The following is a 19865-nucleotide window of genomic DNA, read 5'->3' as shown; positions in this document are numbered from 1 at the left end:
CTTTAAACGAACTCTGGGCTGTTTTCCCAGATTGCACAGTTCGTTTGGAGTAGTGCGAAAGCTGACAAGAACTCTGGTGTGGACCAAACAGGCGCACTCTGGTACGCTTTAAAACGGGGTCACGGTTTGCTTCCAAATGAACCCTGGTTCGTTAGACGTGTGAAAGCAAAGTGGACCAACCAGCAAGCGGACCACGAAGCATATGATCTGCGGATTCATATATGTGATTGAATTAATTCTTGCAGCTATTTTTAATTTTAGTATTAGTTTTAGTCACATTTTAGGCATTTCTATCCTTTTTAGTTTTAGTCTAGTTTTTGTCCATTAAAAGTCCTCACATTTTAGTCTTTACTTTTAGTCCAAGCATTTATTTTCTTGCTTAAATCTGGTACCATGTCATAGTATTCCAAACCTGGGGTCCCTGCTTTCTACAGCTGAGAGGCAGAAAGATACAGCTGCATTGTTCTTTGATGAATGTACCCACAGTGGAGAAGTATCACATTTTGAATGTCCAGCGAAAACTAAATTACATTTTAGTCTAGTTTTAGTCATCTTGACCAAAACTCAACTTAGTTCTTTTCAGTTTTAGTCATCACAGATCTATTTTTGTTAGTCTTAGTCTAGTTTTTGTCATGGACGAAAAGGCTGTCAATGAACATTTTTAGTCATATTTTTAGTGGACGAAATAAACACTGGATTGAATACACTCAAATGCATGTTGGTACCTTTCTTGGCATTGTGTAGCCATTGCAACACATCATAGATTCTCGCTCACATGTTGGCTCACCTTTTTCTATGGTGCTGATTTTTTTCATTGTTTATGTGGCATAAAGACCGGTGGAAGGAAATTAATTTACAGTTTCATCTTCTTCTACGTCTCCCATTCCTCTTCACTGCTCTTTGTTTGGGATGACAGCGCCACAAACTTGTGCTTTTTTTACTTACTTTCGTCTGACACCCCTACTGGAGTGTAGGCCATCGACACGGGACCTCCAGAGTACTCGGTCACTGGCATTCAAACAGCCACAAACTTATGGTTTGAGTCATTTGACCAAGGGCCACGTGAACGCAAATCAAACCTTAGGAAAGTGCAACAATGTTGCCATTTGAGTTTTGAAAGAAAACCGAGTCCCTCGGACTATCAGGTGTGAAAACGACCTCAGTATAAATCCCACATTACTCTGACAGGAATGATAAGTGGGGCTGTAACTGTTATGTCTTCATTGTACTCTGGCTCCATCAGCGACAAAGAATTGTCCAGTCAATCAGGCATTATCCCACGTTTGGATAAAAACATGGCTGTAATGCTGGAAGGGGGATTCAGAATTGATGACTTAGGGCCATTTACAGGCCACCTTTTCTGAGTAAAAAGTCATAACTATCTCCAAATGCAGTGCTGGCCACTCAGGAGATTGCAAGGTTAAAGACGCATGAGGAGAGGGCAATTAGACGCATCAAAGAGATCAAACTGTTTGACACAGTTACTTCTCTGTTGCTGGCAGTATTAACCAGCTTTTTGCAGTAGCCTGCCTCTTAAACCATCAAAATAAGCCTCTGGTCAAGGCTTGGGCCAAAGAACTAACACTGACCTAACAAGACCCGTCAGTATAGTTGTTCCAGATCAGTTTGCTGAAAAGATAACAAGCCTTAATGAATTCTGAATGAATTCATGCGGAGACATCAAAGTTATCAGGTAATCAATGCTCGAAGAAGAGACTTTTAGTATAAGAAAGTGTTGAAAAATCCAACAACAGCAGAAACTTTTATGTAACCCCATGTGGCTGAACAGTAAACAGAAATGTTTGGGGAGATGCTGTTATTTGGCTGAGAAGGCAGGCCCAGTGTATATCCCTCCTGGTTGAAGGTATAATCCCCTCCAAAACAGTTCATAATTGAGCAAAACTTCATTAGAAAACAACTCAATTAAACATACTGCATCTGCCATTGTGAGGGGAAATAAAAGACATGGAATTCACAGTCACACGGGGGATTTGCAATATGCTCATTATTGTTTTAATTGTCTTACTGCTTTAGATGATTTTGAATAATAGCTGTTTTTCATCTAATTGATGTGCTTTTAATGTGTCTATACGTCTTGCATTGTATTGCAAATTTACATCTCCGGGGACATTGAAGTTTTCAAGCTCTTTATAAGCTGTAAATAGGTCAATAATAGAATGAAGTATTCATATACATTCAGAAGCCTGATAATTAAACTAAAATTGGACATCTAGAAGGAATAGATTTCTCTATTGTCTGCTCTTATAGTTATTAGGTTTTTAGGGTTTCTCTAAAACTATTCAAAACTTTGACATCAAACGTTGAAATCATGTTCTTGTTGAAAAAAGTAGGAAAAGCAGTTAGTTACTAAGGTTTGATCCATCTGAAATCTTTTTTTTCTTTTAAACGAAGGAGTTTGACAATGCTATCTTTACTGAAGTTATTATTTCAAGTTCAAAGTTCAATAATGCTTTCATCCATAACTATATACTTTTAATAAAATATTGTGAACTAAAGTGGGTTGGTCTGAGCCATGCAACTTCGGGGTTGAAAATGAGTCCCACTCTGGTATGTCTGGTTTTAGTCGTGTTGAAATTCTGTAGGTGTATAGTCAGCACCTCCAAGTCGGAGGTCATGGTTCTGTGCAGGAAAATGGTGGATTGCTTCCACCAGGTGGGGAAGGTGTCTTCTGCCCAAGTGAAGGACTTCAAGTATCTCAGGTCTCATTCTTGAGTGATGGTAGAATGGACTGCAAGATTTACAGATGGTTTGGTGCAGCATCGGCAGTATAGAAGACGTTGTACCGTACTGTCATGGCGAAGAAGAAGCTGAGCCAGAAGGCAAAACTCATTTTACCAGTCCATCTTTATCCCAGCCCTCACCTGCGGTCATTCATTCTGGGTAATGACCAAAAAAATAAGATTGAGAATTGAGAATGAGATTCCTCAGGAGGATGTCTGGGCTCAGCCTTAGAGATAGGGTGAGAAGTTTGGACATCTGGAGGGATCTTGAAGTAGAGGCGCTGCTCCGTTGCCCCAGAAGGAGTCAGTTGAGGTGGTTCAGGCTTATGATCAGGATGGCTCCTGAACCACCTCCCTGTGGAGGTCTCTCTGTTGCATCCAACTAAAAAGACTCCGGGGTAGACCAAGGACTTGGAGGGATTATATTTCCAAATACATGTCAGTACCATCTGCCTGGGGAAGCCTTGGAATCCCCCAGGAAAAGCTGGAAAATGTTACTGGGGAGAGGGATGTCTGGGTGGACTTGCTTAGCCTGATGCCAACACAATCTGACCTGGATACACAAAACAGGATAGATGGTTGTGTGAATATTCAGGATGTTACAAAAACCTTTGAGGGGTGCATGATAGTGGATTTCCATACTGATACCTATGTGCTTTTCTGTTCTTATTATTAAGACCACTAAGCTAGAGGGCTGCATTGGGATTGGGTCCCATGGGGATCCAACGCAAATCTCACAGGAGCGGGCGATTTGACAAAACCGGGGGATCGGGATGTAGTCTAGTGACAGGATGATGGAGTCAACAAATGATGTAGAAAAGAAGCTCAAACTAGGTCTTTACAACAGAAAAAGAAAACAAGGCAAGTCTGACAAGTTTTGTTTCTGCAGACAAGCTCTGGTGGAATAACAGATTAATATCTACTGAATACTAAATGACGTGACAAGTACAGTTTCATAAATAATTATTTCAACAGAAAAAGCTGGTTTTTGTGTTGTGAAAGTTCAGTAATGTTTGCTGAGAGTGGCTAAATGAGCTGTCCTTGGTGCTGAAACGCTGCAGATTTGACTGACAGCTGCTGCTCAGAGAGAGAGTGAGGGAGAGAGATGCTCTCCGTCGATGGGCGATTGTACGTACTTTTCTGCAGCTGATTCTTTTTTCAGTCATTTAGATTAATAGGTTGTTTGCAGTCACATGATATTCTTGGCCCGTTTTTGCACAAGGCACTGTTTTTCATTTTTGATGTATTCCGGGACATTTTTGTTCCCCCTTTACCGTTGGAACGACACCTGGTCTGCGTTCCGGGACCTGAAGATTTACAAATTAGGCACTGCCTATAAATCTCTATTAATAGCTTATAAAATAACGTGTTTTCTCCTGCGGGATGGGAGAAGACACAAAATCACTGCATCTCTATTATTGTGTGGGCACGAATTCTCAGGGTTTTGCGGGTGTGGGCGAGAGTACACGTTGTGGGAACGGGTGGGAGTGTAACACACGTTGCAGTTGTGGGCGGTAATGGTCAGAAATTCAGCAGGAGCGGGATGAAGGAAACAGTCCCGCACAGGGCTCTACACTAAGCCTCCCACGTCCCCGTCTATATTTTTTCAATCATGACAATCAACATTTGATTCTACTATAAACAACTGCACTGGAAAAGTTCTTTTTTCAAATAAAGCCATTCATTTAGGGAGAACAAATAATATTTGTATTACATGTTATATAGATCCTGAGCATGGGTTCGCATTTTCCACACCTACACCAACAGGTAACTCAGGATGTCTCGTTTCTCTGCTCTCTCTTTCAGCCCGCTGACTCTCCATCTCTCCAGTTCTTCTTCGGTGTACTCCGCTTCATACAAATATTCTCTTATATCCACAGTAAGCAGCACATCATCATCACTCGAGTTGATATCACTCATATTATCTTTGTTTTAGCTTGTTTTGGTGTTATGCCTGTGGAAGCCCACAGACCTACACAGCTGATCAGAGGATCAGTGCTCGGGGGAAGGAGACAAAATGGCGAAAGCTGCATCGTAAATTAGTACCTGACACAGAGAGGTTTTGGGGGAAATAAATCGCTTTGTACATTTCGGACATGGCGTACAGGCGAGCCAACATATTTTCTTGGCCTCTTTTTACGTAAAACTTGTTAAACTACGAGGACAAAATGATCCCATCTACAGCCACTATGCCCCAGATCTCTTTGAGCTCGTAATAATTACAGGAGCAACTTTCACAGAAAACACTGGAGGCTAATGCCACTACTATAGCCAAGGACCTCATATGACCCAACTCCAAAAATCCTGAAATATCCCTTTAAGGGTGTAAGTGTGATGCGTCCACACATATCATGCCATGTTGTCTCAGAGGGAACTGGTCATGTGACCTAGTACGTTACGTCCTGTGACTTGTAAATGCAGAAAAAGTGTTTTCATTGCACTTTTGTGACATTAATCTATCTCGAAATGTCTGAAAAACCACCTCATGAGAGCATAAAAACTTTCTAGTGATATTTGAGAGGATTTTCAAATTTACAGTGTTTCCATCACCCGTTTTAATTGTGCTATTTAGATTATGCACATTGATAGCGAATGACAGAATAAGCTGTTTTGGCATTGTTTGACAAGATTTGTCATATTTATATGGGTTCAACTCATTCAGCTCTGCTGCTCATCCCACAAATGCATGATCCTTACGAATGTGGCAGCATTCACAAGGGAAATAAACAGGCTTTCCAACAGTATACGTTTTATTTCCAAGAAGTATTGCAGAAGCACAAATTTGCGTACCAAACAAAAATTTGTGCTGACTTTATCATTTCATCGTCTCCTCAGAAGAAAGCAAATGAGCTATGGGTGTCAAAGCACCCACTATGTTAATGCTACAGTACTAGTTAATCCAGAAGTTTCCTTGGAAATCTTTGCTTCTTTTATATAGTGATTCACCTAAGAGGGATTTACTCCAAGACTAGAAATGGCGGTTATCTAACTATGACTCATCAAACATCGTCTATGGGGGAAGCAGAGAGAGAAAGTAGGGGGTGGACAGAAATAACCCTTTTCTTTTCATAAGTCCATCTACAGCACTCTCTCACATCACTGAATAACGCTGACTGTTTGAAGTGGTACACAAGGTAAAGTACTTATGTGATAGAGCCTGATGACACACAACCCCTTATACAGGCCAGCCAGTCCTTAAAGCTGGCAAATAACAGGTTACAGTTTATAAAAACATCTAGCTCTATATAACAACATATAGTTGCACCTTTCTAAACTGTTTGAAATTATTTTGTAGAGCTTTGGGTCTCAGTAAGATTTGAAATCTCAGGGTTTAATTGATTTTCAACAAAAAGCAGTTCAGTCAATAAAGGAGCCTAAAGAGAGAGAGAATGGGTCAATATAGGAGTATGCTCAACAAACAGTTTTACGTCAGGAAAAAATAGTCTGGAACAGTTTATGGGTATAATAGGAGATGCATGTGTTGTCAATTCCACCTAAAGCTGAGAAGGGTCAAACTAGAACACCCTGTTTAGATATGTGTGTATGTGTGAGTGGTGTGGATGTTCTCAACAGACATGCATCTACATTGCATCCTTCATTATTATGCAGATTGGAGTTTAGTGTCGTAAACATTCATTTTCTTGTTTCTCAATGAAACTCATGGACGGTATTGTGTCTTAGGGCTCTATGGATCACTGAAATCAATCTCAGACACCTGTGATCATTAGTTTGCCAGGTGAGCCCAATTAAAGGAAAACTACTTAAGAAAGACATCCCACATTATCAAGCAGACCACAGGTTTCAGCGATATGGGAAAGAAAAAGGATCTCTGCAGCTGAAAAGCATCAAATAGTGCAATGCTTTGGACAAGATATGAAACATGAGATATTTCACGAAAACTTAAGTGTGATCATCGTACTGTGAAGACATTTGTGGCTGATTCAGAGCACAGACGCGTTCGTGCAGATAAAAGTATAATGAGGAAGGTTTCTGACAGACAAATTCATCATTAAGAGAGCAGCTGCTAAAATGTCATTACAAAGCAGAAAACAAGTATTTGAAGCTGCTGGTGCCTCTGGAGTCCCACCTACCTCAAGGTGTAGGATCCTCCAGAGGCTTGCAGTCGTGCATAAACCTACTATTCAGACCCCCCTAACCAATACTCACAAGCAGAAACGGTTGCAGTGGGCCCAGAAATACATAAAGGCTCTTTTTCAAACAGTCTTATTTACTGATGAGTGCCATGCAACCCTGGATGGTCCAGATGGAGGAGTAGTGGATGGTTGGTGGATGGCCACCATGTCCCAACAAGGCTGTGACGTCAGCAAGGAGGGGCGGAGTCATGTCTTGGGCCGGAATCACTGAGAGAGAGCAGGTAGGCCCCTTTAGGGTCCCCGAAGGTGTGAAAATGACTTCTGCAACATATACAGAGTTTGTGTCTGACCACTTTCTTCCATGGTACAAAAAGAAGAATCGTGCCTTCCGTAGCAAAATAATATTCATGCATGACAATGCACCATCTCATGCTGCAAGGAATCCCTCTGTGTCATTGGCTGCTATGGGCATAAAAGGAGAGAAACTCAAGGTGTGGCCCCCATCCTCCCCTGACCTCAACCCTACTGAGAACCTTTGGAGCATCCTCAAGCTAAAGATCTATGAGGGTGGGAGGCAGTTCACATCAAAACAGCAGCTCTGGGAGGATATTCTGACATCCTGCAAAGAAATTCAAGCAGAAACTCTCCAAAAACTCACAAGTTCAATGGATGCAAGAATTGTGAAGGTGATATCAAAAAAGGGCTCCTATGTTAACATGGAACTTTGGCTGCTAAGATGTTTTTGATTGAAATATCTTTTTATTTCACTAAATAGGACTTTCAAATGCTGCAAATTCAACATATGACCATTTGAAATACTTTACAACCTATAAAATGTTTTGAAACTCTGTTGTGCATAATAATTTGTAACAGTGCATTTTGAGTTTTTTTAAAGGTTTTATTAGGAGGTTTTTTCAATAAAACTTAATAAAATTCAATACTGACTGTCATTTGCATCGATTATTTAGCGAAATCTGAGAAAAATATTATTTGCATAATAATTTGGAACATTGTGTATAGAGCAATCGGAAAATATTTAAACTCACTTTCCCAAAATAACAACAGGAAAGTTAATTATATAAAATGTATAATTTTATATCATAACTGATGAACAGGTGATAAATGGATTTACAGATGTGTGGCCAGCTGTTAAAGAAGGCCCAGTTTACCTTAGCAATGGCAAAATAACCACTCTCTTGACACTCTGCACTTTAAAGACATGACATTTGATCTGGCTTACATGGTATCATGCGATGCTTAATGCTGTATTTTCCATCATTATTTATTGCCAGGTTTTTATTTTTATTATTATTATTATTTTTTTTTTTTTTTATGACTTGCTGGTTTATGCTATTATATGTTTTCCTGTGTGGTTGCTGGTGTCTTTTGTAGTTTGTGTTTTTATATGCTCTCTGTGCAAGACAAATTCCCTCTGGGACAATAAAGGTTTCATTCATCCAACAGCCCATGAATGGGGGAGTTTTATGACTTTGTCATAGTTAGATAAATGAGTATGGTAAAACTAGCTTTATTAACCCTTGATAATGAAAAAGTAGGTAAAAGTCTGAAGAAAAACATCAGGAATTACCCTTCATGACAATAAAATTGAGTAAATGTTTGGATGCATGATGCCTAGGGCTCTCATAGCATGGTGTGATTCTTCTCTATATGAGCTACTCAGCACTGATAGGGGAGCATACAGGGGTCTAGCCTTGCAATCATGACCCTTTTAATAACAGGATGAGAGAGTACATATCAAAATCAGATTCTGCTCAGAACAATTACCACTTTAATGACATCCACTTTTCTCTGTACTCACTTTTCCTGAACTAGATCATCAAGGATGTCAGGGATTTTGGATCCCTCTCTGTACGCTGGGTAATTGAGACGCCCACAACCTTATGGATGTAGCAAATTGGAGTCTGAATGAAGCTCCGACCTTCAATTTTCTCTCTTTTCATCATTTCCTTTTTATTCCGTCTAAGTGGCTTGATTTCCTCAAGGTTCCTCTTTTTTTCCTCCCCTTGTCTCTTTATTTTTCTCCTCCCTTTCATTTAATCACCACAGCATCTTTGTTATTTCACCTTGCATCTCATGATTCATCACTGCCTTTGATAGGGTACTAGCAGACTCCCTGTGCTGTTTGAACTTAGCAGTTTTTACTGAGAGGAAACCCATCTGGGATTCATGTTTTGTTTAATCAACTCATTATCAATAATAATATCAGGTATGTATTTTTTATGCTTTATTGTGTCAGTTTGTATAATTTATGCAAAGCAAATTTTCTGTTGTATATTTTATTCCTTTTTTCATATTTATTTAACCTTCACTTACACAAAATAAATGAAGTGGAAATGCCTGGCAGTTAAATGCTTCCTCAAGTTATACACCAGGTAGACAGTGAAGTACGGTGGCTGGTAGTAAAGAAGAGCCAGGTTGGTTTTTGCCAATGTTGTTCAGAAGCAAAGGATAAACGAGGGGCCCGTTGAGCTGGACCTTTGACCTCCAAAATGTAATTATTTCACCCTTAAGTCACTTCGTCCTTACTGTGGCCTGCAAAATGACAGTGCATGAGCATGAACAGCCAAAATCACATACAGTATCTATCATAGATAACCATAATTTCCATTACATTTATAATGGTAGCCTTCAACAGTCAGCACTGACTGTGACTTCCTTTTTCTATTAATCACATCTTGAGCTCTTTTCAAGACAGTCTGGCTGCAGACCGTTAATGAGAGACACCCTCGTTCAGAACAGAAATACACACAAAGACCTTAAAATAAAAAGGGTTAAACTTATGTGTAGGTTTGGGGTAAGGGTTATGATACCAAGAGTTCTAAACCTGGCCTGAAAAACCTGATTGTAAAACGTTTACTCAAGCAAAGTAAACAAGCTTATGCTGCATGAAAACATCCTAACATAGCTCACTTTCCTGCATAAGCTACATAGATAATGTAGCTACATAGCTAATAGCCAAAGCTAAGTTCATAAAACAGCTGCATTAGCTTCACATCTACAGTACCTATGAAGCTAACTTATCTTTAGCTACTTTGCTAAAGCTCACATTGCTAAAGCTAAATTAGCAATGTAACTTTGTCACCAATGTAGCTAATGCTAAGCTCACAAAGCAGCTGTGTAAGCTACATATCTAGGTCATTACTGAGCTTTATTAGCTTTAGCTACATGTTTCTAAAGGTAATTCAACTTTAGGTACTGGAGCTATGCAGCTGAGTAGCTAACATAGAAGCGTAGTCCAGGTCGCTTAAGCTAAGTTCACAAAGCAGCTACATAAGCTATGTATCTATGTTATGCTATCTACATATCTAAGTTAGCTTTAGCTTTGTTTTCCTAAGCTTCCTAGCTTCCTAAGCTAAGCTGTTATGTAAGCTAGGTAGCTACAGTTTCTATTCAGCTACTTTATATTTAGCAATAAAGCTCTCACTGCTAAAACTTACTATGCTACACTGGCTGATGTAGTAATGTTAATCATGTAGCTAACGATTCTATGTTAGCTTTAGCTGAAGCTAATAAGCTAGCTAGGCACTGTTTTTGCAACTACTTCTCCAAAGGGTCTACATCAAAGATCTCTGACTTTTGTCCTCTATTTGATCCATGAAATGTTGCTTAGTCTTTAGGGTATGTGTTTTTATGAATGTCACTGCCAGACTTTGTTTATAAATAAAGTTGAATTCAAAAATAACTAAAACTGAAAATATGTTTGACCAGAAAATAGCTGCACTTCATTTTTAAGATAAACGGCATCTCAGATGAATTGTTCATGAGGGGGCATCGGAGATGTATGACCTACAGGTAGACCCTCACACTCTTTTTTTGTTTTACCTTTTGTTCATATGATCATGTACTAGAGGGGGGGTGTGTTGAGTATACTATATATTTTGCAGCTTTGCCATGTGAGATGTACAAAATGACTACAACATGCCCATCAATGATAAATTTCACATTTTAAGCCGTCAGAACATAATTCTCTCAGGAATCATTCTCTCCCACTGTCTCCTTATGCCTCTCTCACAGCAGACAGCTTGTTCTCCCACCAATCCAGACAACTGTCCTCCAGACGTGCGTTTTTGTATCAGACAGAGAGGGAGGGAAGCATGAATGCAAAGTATGAATGCGCAGTCAGCCAAGGTGAGTTAACAGTGTTTAGATGGAGTAGTTTTAGATGAGAGCGGATTATTTAGTTCCGAAGAAAAACAGAACTGAATCTGTCATCTGGCAGTGGTTTGGATTTCAAAAGAAAAACGTTGAACAAAATATAGTAATCTGAAAAGAAAAGAAAAAAAAAAAAAAAAAAGTGGTAAGAGTATGCCAGCAGTAGCTCATCACATCACCAAGGACATGGCCTCAGTAAGTGTTCATAATATAATATATACAGAGCATACATATATACATAGATAACACAGGCCTAAGTAGCAATTCAATAATAAGTAGCGAGTCCACCAGGTTATTCCCCCTGCACCTTCCTCCAATGGATAACCCACAATTCCACATTTTGCATGTGCAGCAGTTATGCTCTAACCAGTGGTGTGCCCCAGGGTTGGAGTTTAACTTTATCATCCCTCTGCCACTGTGGCTGGTGGATGATGAAAAAATCTACCAGCTTTTAATTCATCTCTCTTTGTTCTGGCAGAAAGTGTTTTCAGATGCATTTTTGATAAACTATCTAAAGAGAAGTTTTTGAAATCCAGACAGAGTTCCCAAATTGCTTGGGGATGCGCTATATGGAAAGACGTATTCAGACACCTGTCATTATAAAGGTGGCCCCCCTTTTGTAGCTATAACTGCCTCCACTCTATTAAAAGGCTTTCCTCAATATTCTGGAGTGTTTTGTGGGAATTTATGTCCATTCATTCTGTAGAGCATTTATGGAGCACAGTCATTCCAGTTCATCCCAACGGTGCTCGATGAGGTTGAGGTCAGGGCTCTATGTCTTTATAGTTCTTGCTTTGTGCACTGGGGCACAGTCATGTTGGAATAGAAAGGGGTCTTCCTCAAACTGTTGCTACAAAGTCTTGGTATGCTGAAGTATTAAGACTGGCCCTCACTGGTGGTAAGGGGTCTAGCCCAAACCCTGAAAATAGCCTCATGCCATTATCCCTCCTCCACCAAACTACACAGTTGGAACAATGCAGTCAGGCAGGTAATGTTCTCCTGGCATCTGCCAAACCCAGTCTGGAGTCAAGTTAAACACATGTCAACACACATGTTTCCAGCTCAGCAGCCAAGGTCAAGCTTAACAGCATTTCTTTTGTCCTGTTTTTTTAAATCCCTGATAATACGCCTGGTGAACACTGGTGGTTTCCTGGTCTTTGGGACACCCAGCACAACCAGGGGCTCATGGCAATACTACTATCCCCCCTGACAATAACCTAGGCCGTGCTTTCTCTCCACATCCACTTACTTCACCCTAAAGGTTTGGACTCCCTTATTTTTTCAAAAGATTATTTTCCCATGCAACTGGTAGTATGCAAGGACATCCAAAGCTCGACTGGACTGGGGTTGTGTCAATCCTCTGTCCTGACCCATGGTGCCCTCAGGCGGCTTACTCACCACATCTACGCCTTACTGCAGCCTCAAATATTGGCTCAAATATACCTAAAAGTTCTGCAAAGTACTGTAAGTCGTTTAGCGGTTATTTTCAGTTTGGCTTACTATGTCCTGTCCATAGGGATATATTTTCTACCTTTTGTGCTGTCCCATCTTCTTTAAGAGGCCACACCACTGTTGTGTGGGGCTAATACACTTAGTGCTGACTAATACCTCATACAACCTCACTGTGAAAACACTGCTCTGCCCCTCTGATGCCTATTCTGATGCTATCAGGTTCCATCTGTTGCTTTGATTTCTTTATCACATAAATCATTGTAACTAGGACGTCCTGAGTGGGCACTACTGATCTCTGATTCAGATAATTTCAGATAAATAATTGAACAACTAAACATCATTTTCTCACAACTTTAACTAAACTTAAAAGATTAATTTAGAGGTCAGTAAACAGCTTAACTCACAGCGACATCACTTTCATTCCAGTCATGTAAAAGCCTCAGGAATTCAGGAGGATGTTGTTTTTCTGTGTCTTGCTATATAAAAGGGTTATATAACAGCTTTGATTGTGCAGGTACAGTCAATAATAGTACTGTACATACACTTTAAAATCACACATGCTGGCACATTATCAGCAGGCGTCCATTAGCCTCCCTCGGATGCATCTCCCATTTCTAACTTTGGATTTACAATGGATGCAGTTCATGCTGAGGTCTCTAATAGACTCTCATGATCGCCCTATGGAAAGAAAAACAGAGTTTGAAATGGAAAAGACAGAACTAATCAAAGCTAGGCCCTCTGTTTGTACTTAGAATGGGTATTTTTGAGCTTTTGGAGGATTTAAATTTTATTTCTCATGGTATGCAAACATGCTTTGTGTTTTAATGAGTATTAATTAATGTTTTACACTGCATTTTCTCACATGATAAATTACAAATCTCAAGCAGTTTGAACTCTTGTCAGTGTGATTTTTACTAATTTGACATTTAGCCACATTGCATGCTTTCCTAACTAACTGTTACGACCAGTCCTTTGACTTTAAGTTCAGATAAACAACACTGAGGCAACTGCAAAAGAAGAAAAAAACAGAGAAAAAGAATAAAGTGAGGAACCAGCTCATTATTACAGCTAATGCTCTTGAGTCACTTATCACTAAGTAACAGCACAGATGCAGGTGCTCCTTTATAAACAGTTGCAAAGTGTGTTGGAATAATGAACGCTCCCCTGCAGACCTCCTTTACTTTCTGGGGACGATGGTAACACCTGCAAAGGCAATTACAGACAAGGAGCAACAATGCACAGGATTCAAGAGTGTTCACAGCATGATTTCTAATTAAACTGTAGGGCAGAGGGATCGGGGAAATAATCCCCTTCACATTGTGTTATTGGACAAATGAAATAAGGACAAACGGACCGTGGGAATGCTAAGATGAAAAGCTGACGCACTCCACTTTGGGAAATAATCAAAAAACACATTTTAAACATGAATATGAAGCTGCTCATTTTATGCTTTGCAGCTTTCTTACTGTGTCATTTTGAATGCACCTATAATAATAACTGTGGTGTTTGTAGAATAGGCTCAAATATCGCCTGGAGCAATCTTTGTCTGATACAGAGCTGAATGTACAAACATGGACCGGGCGTGTCTGTCTTTAGACACCTTTATTGACCCAGCTGCTCTTTATCGAGAATCGGTTACACCCTGAGACGTTGAGTCTGACTGAGCCCAAAAGTCTCTAAACTGTTTCCAATTCATTCAGAAAGTTACAGAATACTGGGGTTCTGTAAAGGTGCATCTCTCATGTATCTATATTGAAACTGTTGCTTACTGTAAATGATTAATTTTTAATGATTTGCTTTCACTATAGCAGGGATACTACATAGATGTGTGTATGTTCTGTCAATTTCTCTGTCAATATCTGTTAAATCTGGCTCCACTCACTAGGCAGTAGCCTTCTTGAACATGCTTTACTCTTATGCAAGCAAGTCGAGGTATGCAGCTTTAAGCCGTTCATTGCATATCATACAATATTCTTATAAATTGCTTTCTTGCCTCTGCTGTATATTTGATAGACAGATGTGAGAGAGTTGCCCTCTAAACCAGTGCCTCTCAACTGGTGGGTCAGGTCCCAATAGGGGGTCACGGAGCAGTTTTCAGTGGGTCACAGCTAGGTGTCTGAAAAATAAAAGATGGAGTCCTGAAGACCTTTTAGGGCATGCATCTATACCTTACCTGTTATCCTGTTTTACTGTAACCTACTGAGGAGTAAAGTCCATAGAGAGCTGCATAACGTGCATCATGGCGACTGTAGACACATCAGTACACAGCTTTAGTCGATTTTTTAAAAGAAAATAACTCACTTCTTTTCTTTGTTCTTCTTTTTACAGAGTCAGGTTCTGATAAAACTGGCGCTTTAGCAGCATCCACGCTAATCTCTTCCGCCATAATTGCACCAGCCTCCTGTTGCTGCTTACTTACGTCCCATCTGCTTTGCAAGGTTAGTTTTACTGTGAAATTGGGTGCATTTAAATGTTTGATCAATTTTTGAAGAGTTCATTTGCGAAAAAACAGATAACTCAGTTGTTTTTTAGATTTTGCTCCAAAACGGATTTTAGATCAGAAAACAGCTCAGTACAAAGTTTTAAATTTAACTCTCAGCTCATTATTCACCAGAATGGCGTTTAACTATTTTTGAAAATGAACTCTTCGTTTTAACTAATTTATCTCCTCTTCCTGCAATGAATGGCTACTTATCCCATGATAATGAAGTAATTTCACAAGTTCTTTGGAAAACTGGCAAAAACTGACACATAATGATGGGGAAATAATGTAGAAAATATGTCAGTTATGTCCCTTTTTTATATCAGGTGTTTTGGTCCAGTCACGCTCCAAACTGCAACATATTCAATGAACTAAACATGTATTGTTAAAAATTTTTGGAAACTTGGGTCGCTGAATTGTTGTAAGACAGACTGGTGGGTCCTGAGGCCGGACTGGTTGAGAACCACTGCTTTAACTAGCACTGTTGGAGCTGTCCATGGTGCTGATCATGTGACTATTGAGATTAAACAGTGCGACTTAACCATGCACTGTGTCCTGACTGAGGCCTCAATCTCTTTGTATGAACCAGGCTATCAAATTTGGGATTTTTTTTCCATCAGTCACTTTACAATGTATCAAACAGGCTGCATCATCAGGACATGCTGCAGGCTGCAGGTGTGTTATGATCGAGGTTATAAAAAAATTCGATTTTTCTTTGTTTTTTATTGTTACCTTTTGTTTTAGACATCAGTTTAGTTTTTCCTGATAGTTTAATTTTAATTCTGAAAAAATACTTCATATCAGTTTTTTTTTTGTAGTTTTAACTTTTTTTTTTAGCAGTCTGTCAGAGGGCAGACCCCAAAGGGCTCCTTACTTTTTTTTTATTTATTCAATTTTGATGTTAATATAAACAACTCAAGATCTAAAATTTACACTTGTGTAAAGTCTTCTGCAATCAAATCAGGCCATTTTATTCTCTCCAGAGTGTTCTCATAAAGCTTAGGTTTTATTTAGTTTCTGTCAACTAAAAGGATTTTTATCTTTTAGTTTTTGTTATTTAGTTAGTTTTAGTTAACTATAATAACCTTAGTCATAATGATGTGTCATAATGTGTAACCCACGGTGCATGCACCAATGGGCACTTGCTGTGTTTTTGTAGCGGACACATGCAGAAAGTAGAGCGCAGCGTAAAGTAAAGGAGATGAACAGCTGTGTGGTTTCTCTTGGTTTGTACACAGTGGGCCTACCTGCCTGTCTCTCCTGCTTTCATCAGAATCAGCCTGTCCCATGGTCTCAGCAAGACAGACTCACCAGCGTGAAAAATCTCAGTCAATTTCACACATTTAAGTTTCACAACTTAGCCTGCAAACACTCTCATCTTGAGCCAGCTTGAACCAATCAGATTTAGCAAAAAAAATACAGATCAGTCCAAGTAAGAATACCCTGTCAACTTTGAAAGTATCTGGCCGAGTCTCAGTGTGGTGTTCTGCTCAGCTATCTGCGCTGGGCCAGACTGGCTCACACAACAGCCATACAGACAGTATTTACCTACTACCAGCTGGCTAAGCCTTGGATGAATCAGAAGGGCTGGAAGTGGTTCCAAACCTCCTGATTGCCACCCCACCCTGCTGGGGATCTGACAGGGTCACTAACTGCAAGACTAGAATACTGTATCCAAATAAGGAAGATGATATACAAGTTATTTGGGTTTTGGCTGACATCCCTATTTAATTTTGATCCTTTTTTCTTCAACATCAACATCGTTCTCTTAATATGACCTTCTCCAGTACATACTACTGTAATGAATGTTCTGAATGGATAAATATGTGTCATTATATTTAATAAAGCATATCTTAAAGTTGGATATCCAGGTTTCAGGAAGAAGCTGCAGAAAGAAGTCTATATCCTGACACTTTCTCATGGTCAGACAGGCAGGGGTGATACGTGTGTGTGGGTGTGTGTGATTGAGCATTTGTGTGTGTCACAGCCAACCCTCCTGGGCCCCGATGTGCGAAGACAGCCGAGCACCTGAAGAGCAGTAGGTGATTACCGGCCTTAATGGGCTTAACAAGCAAGACAACGGGAGGTCTGCTGTCCGTCATTCAGAGGCGAGGAGGTGAGAGGAGAGCACAAGCCATTAGCAGCAAACAGGCAAAGACAGTGTTCAGGAAACGGTGGCGTGATAGCGGGATGAACAAAGGAGGGACAAAGGTGTTGTATAAGGTGGAATAAAGGGAGCTCCTGTAATGAGCTACCCAGTCACAAACAAGAGGGTCAATTTAGCGCTCTTTGACTCTGAATAATCAAGGTTAAATTTGTCTCTTAACCCAACTTACACTCTCTATTTGTGTTTCTAAAATGTACTTTCCCCTTTAACATCTCCAATGTTTATATATCTGTACAACCACTCTGTATCAGTCTATTTTTTTACTTATGCTAGACTGTTGGAAGAGCATATTAACAGCTCTGTTATGCAGCACTACAGCTCTCCAGCTGCGGTTATCAGAGCCAGACTCTCCACATCTATTTGTCATCATATCTGTTAGTGTGAGTGGAGCTCAAGCCCACTGCTAGAGGGAGATGTAAGGTTAAAATGCATCACCATGTCGCCCCTTCTCCCTTCTGCACTCTCTGATTCGGTGAAAAGCTGGGATAATATTCCTTCTTCTTGAGACAATTTTAGCACGATTAGTTTTATTTTGAAATTCTTAAGTATTATGATCCTATAAACCCCAGTCCAAAAAAGTTGGGACACAGTGCAAAGCCAAAATAAAACAATGCATTGATTTGAACATCCTTTGAAACACATGTTGAATAGCAGACAAGATATTTAATGTTCAAATTTATCAGCTTTATCATTCTTTAATATACTGATATTCTGAGTTTGATGCCAAGACACCTATGACTACTCTGAAGGAGTTACAAGCTTCAGCAGCTGAGATGGGAGAGACTCTGTGGACAACAACTGTTGCCTGGGTTCACCAGTCAAAGCTTTATGGGAGAGTGGCAAAGAGAAAGACACTGTTGAAGAAAACTCAGATTAAATCCCAACTGAGGTCATCATCAGGTATGTGGGAAACTCCATGGTCATGGGGCTTTTTGTCAACAGACAAGACACTGTGTTTGGCGGACACCAAACACTGCACAACTTATTTCATACAAGTAAAGATAGCAGTGACATGAAAAGGACCCCCTTCATCCTCAGACCCAGCCTTTATCTGGTTGTTGGGTGGTAGCGGTTTGCCCAGGTGGGTCCCCAGTGTCTGTCCAAACTCTTTAGCGGCGTGTTTCTCACGCACCTCAGGTTTCAGCTGGAATCCCTTCTCCCAGTCAAAGCGGTTCATGGGAACGAAGGAGAGTGGCTCTTCTCCCGGGAGGCCTTGCAGCCGTGTATGCCAGCCCTCCAGCATGGTGGGAGCGTGGAGAGGAGCCCAGAAGATCAGAGGGGCAAGAACTTGGAAGCCACAGTAGTGGAGAATGCCATTCTGCAGAGGCCATAGTGTGACATCACCATACCCACTGTGAAGTACAGCGATGGTAGCATCATGCTGTGGGGTTGCCTTTCAGCAGCCGGTCCTGAAGGCTTGTAAAGGTAGAGGTTAATATGAATGCAACAAAATATGGGAAAATCCTGTAGGACAATCTTATTCAGTCTTCAAAATCACTACATTTTGTGAGATATATTCTCTGGTGAGATAATGAGCTGAAGCCTACAGAGATGGTTTAAAGACAACACGATGAATGTTCCAGGGTGGTTGAGTCAAAGTCAATCCAATAGAGAATTTGCTGCTGGATTTGAAACTAACTGTTCATGCCTGATCCCTGTGCAACCTGACAGAGCTTGAACAGTTTTGCAAAGAAGAATGGAGTAGAGTTGGATTGTTCAGATGTGAAAGCCTGATTGAGACCTGGCCACACAGACTCAGAGCTGTGACTGCAGCCAAAGACTCTTCTAAATACAGTAGTAAGGGAAACCCGCTAAGTTAGTCTGCTGTAAAACACTCAATCCTCACAAATAGACTGATAAAACCTACAACACTTTTGGTTTGTCTGCTGTCTTTTAAAGTAGTAGTGATAAAGTGGTTTGGGAATAGTGAAAGTCTGTGAAGAGGCTGTTCTTTGGATGTGGATGAGAATAGATGTGGATGGATGTTAATGTGCCACAGTGTGATAAAGAGAGCTATAACACCTGTGTCTCACCACAGCAGTTCACGGAGCCTCAGATCGGCAGATGAAATATGACATTGTCTGGTGCACTGGCATCAAAGCTTAGAAGTATTAAACTTGATTTTATGTGAGGAAAGACTGGCACAGCTGACAGCAAAAGTTAACTAAAAAAAGAACAAACTTGCTGAGAAACTCCTTTCGGGATCCATTTTTTGGTGGAACCTTTAGATATTCAAATAAATCCCAATCTAACAGACTAAAGTAAGACATCAAACTCTCATGTACCTGTAAAATATCAAATGCGTAACTAGTATTTCCATGTATCAGCGTGTTCACTCTACCTCTGTAGCATTTTGTGCAAATTCTAGCAAAGTGCCAAAGTTAGGCTGCAGTCTAACAGAGGTGAATATCTTGGTAGATTCTTAGAGAAGTTTTAACATTTGTTTAAATCCTGGCTAGGCAGTCTCAGATTGCATATTCACGAATGGAAACAACAAACGTACAGGCCTCATGCAGAGTCCAGCCCCTCTCCAGGAGTTTGGTTCTAGAACCAGAGCCGTGCATTTAGGTGACCCAACTATAATCAGTGTTGTTCCACCCTTTGCACCAACTCCAGCTCCTTCCCCGACGGAGGGGTATTGCTCCACGTACCCACAATCAGTCTGCACCAGCAGGGGGTTGGCACACCAAGGCTGCTAACATTGCCTGCTACCTGGTGCGCGCTGTACCCAGCCACCATGCCTGTCCCTGCAGATG

This window comes from Cheilinus undulatus, linkage group 16, assembly GCF_018320785.1.
Source record: "Cheilinus undulatus linkage group 16, ASM1832078v1, whole genome shotgun sequence".
NCBI classification, from domain to species: domain Eukaryota; kingdom Metazoa; phylum Chordata; class Actinopteri; order Labriformes; family Labridae; genus Cheilinus; species Cheilinus undulatus.
This window is presented reverse-complemented; position numbering follows the sequence as displayed.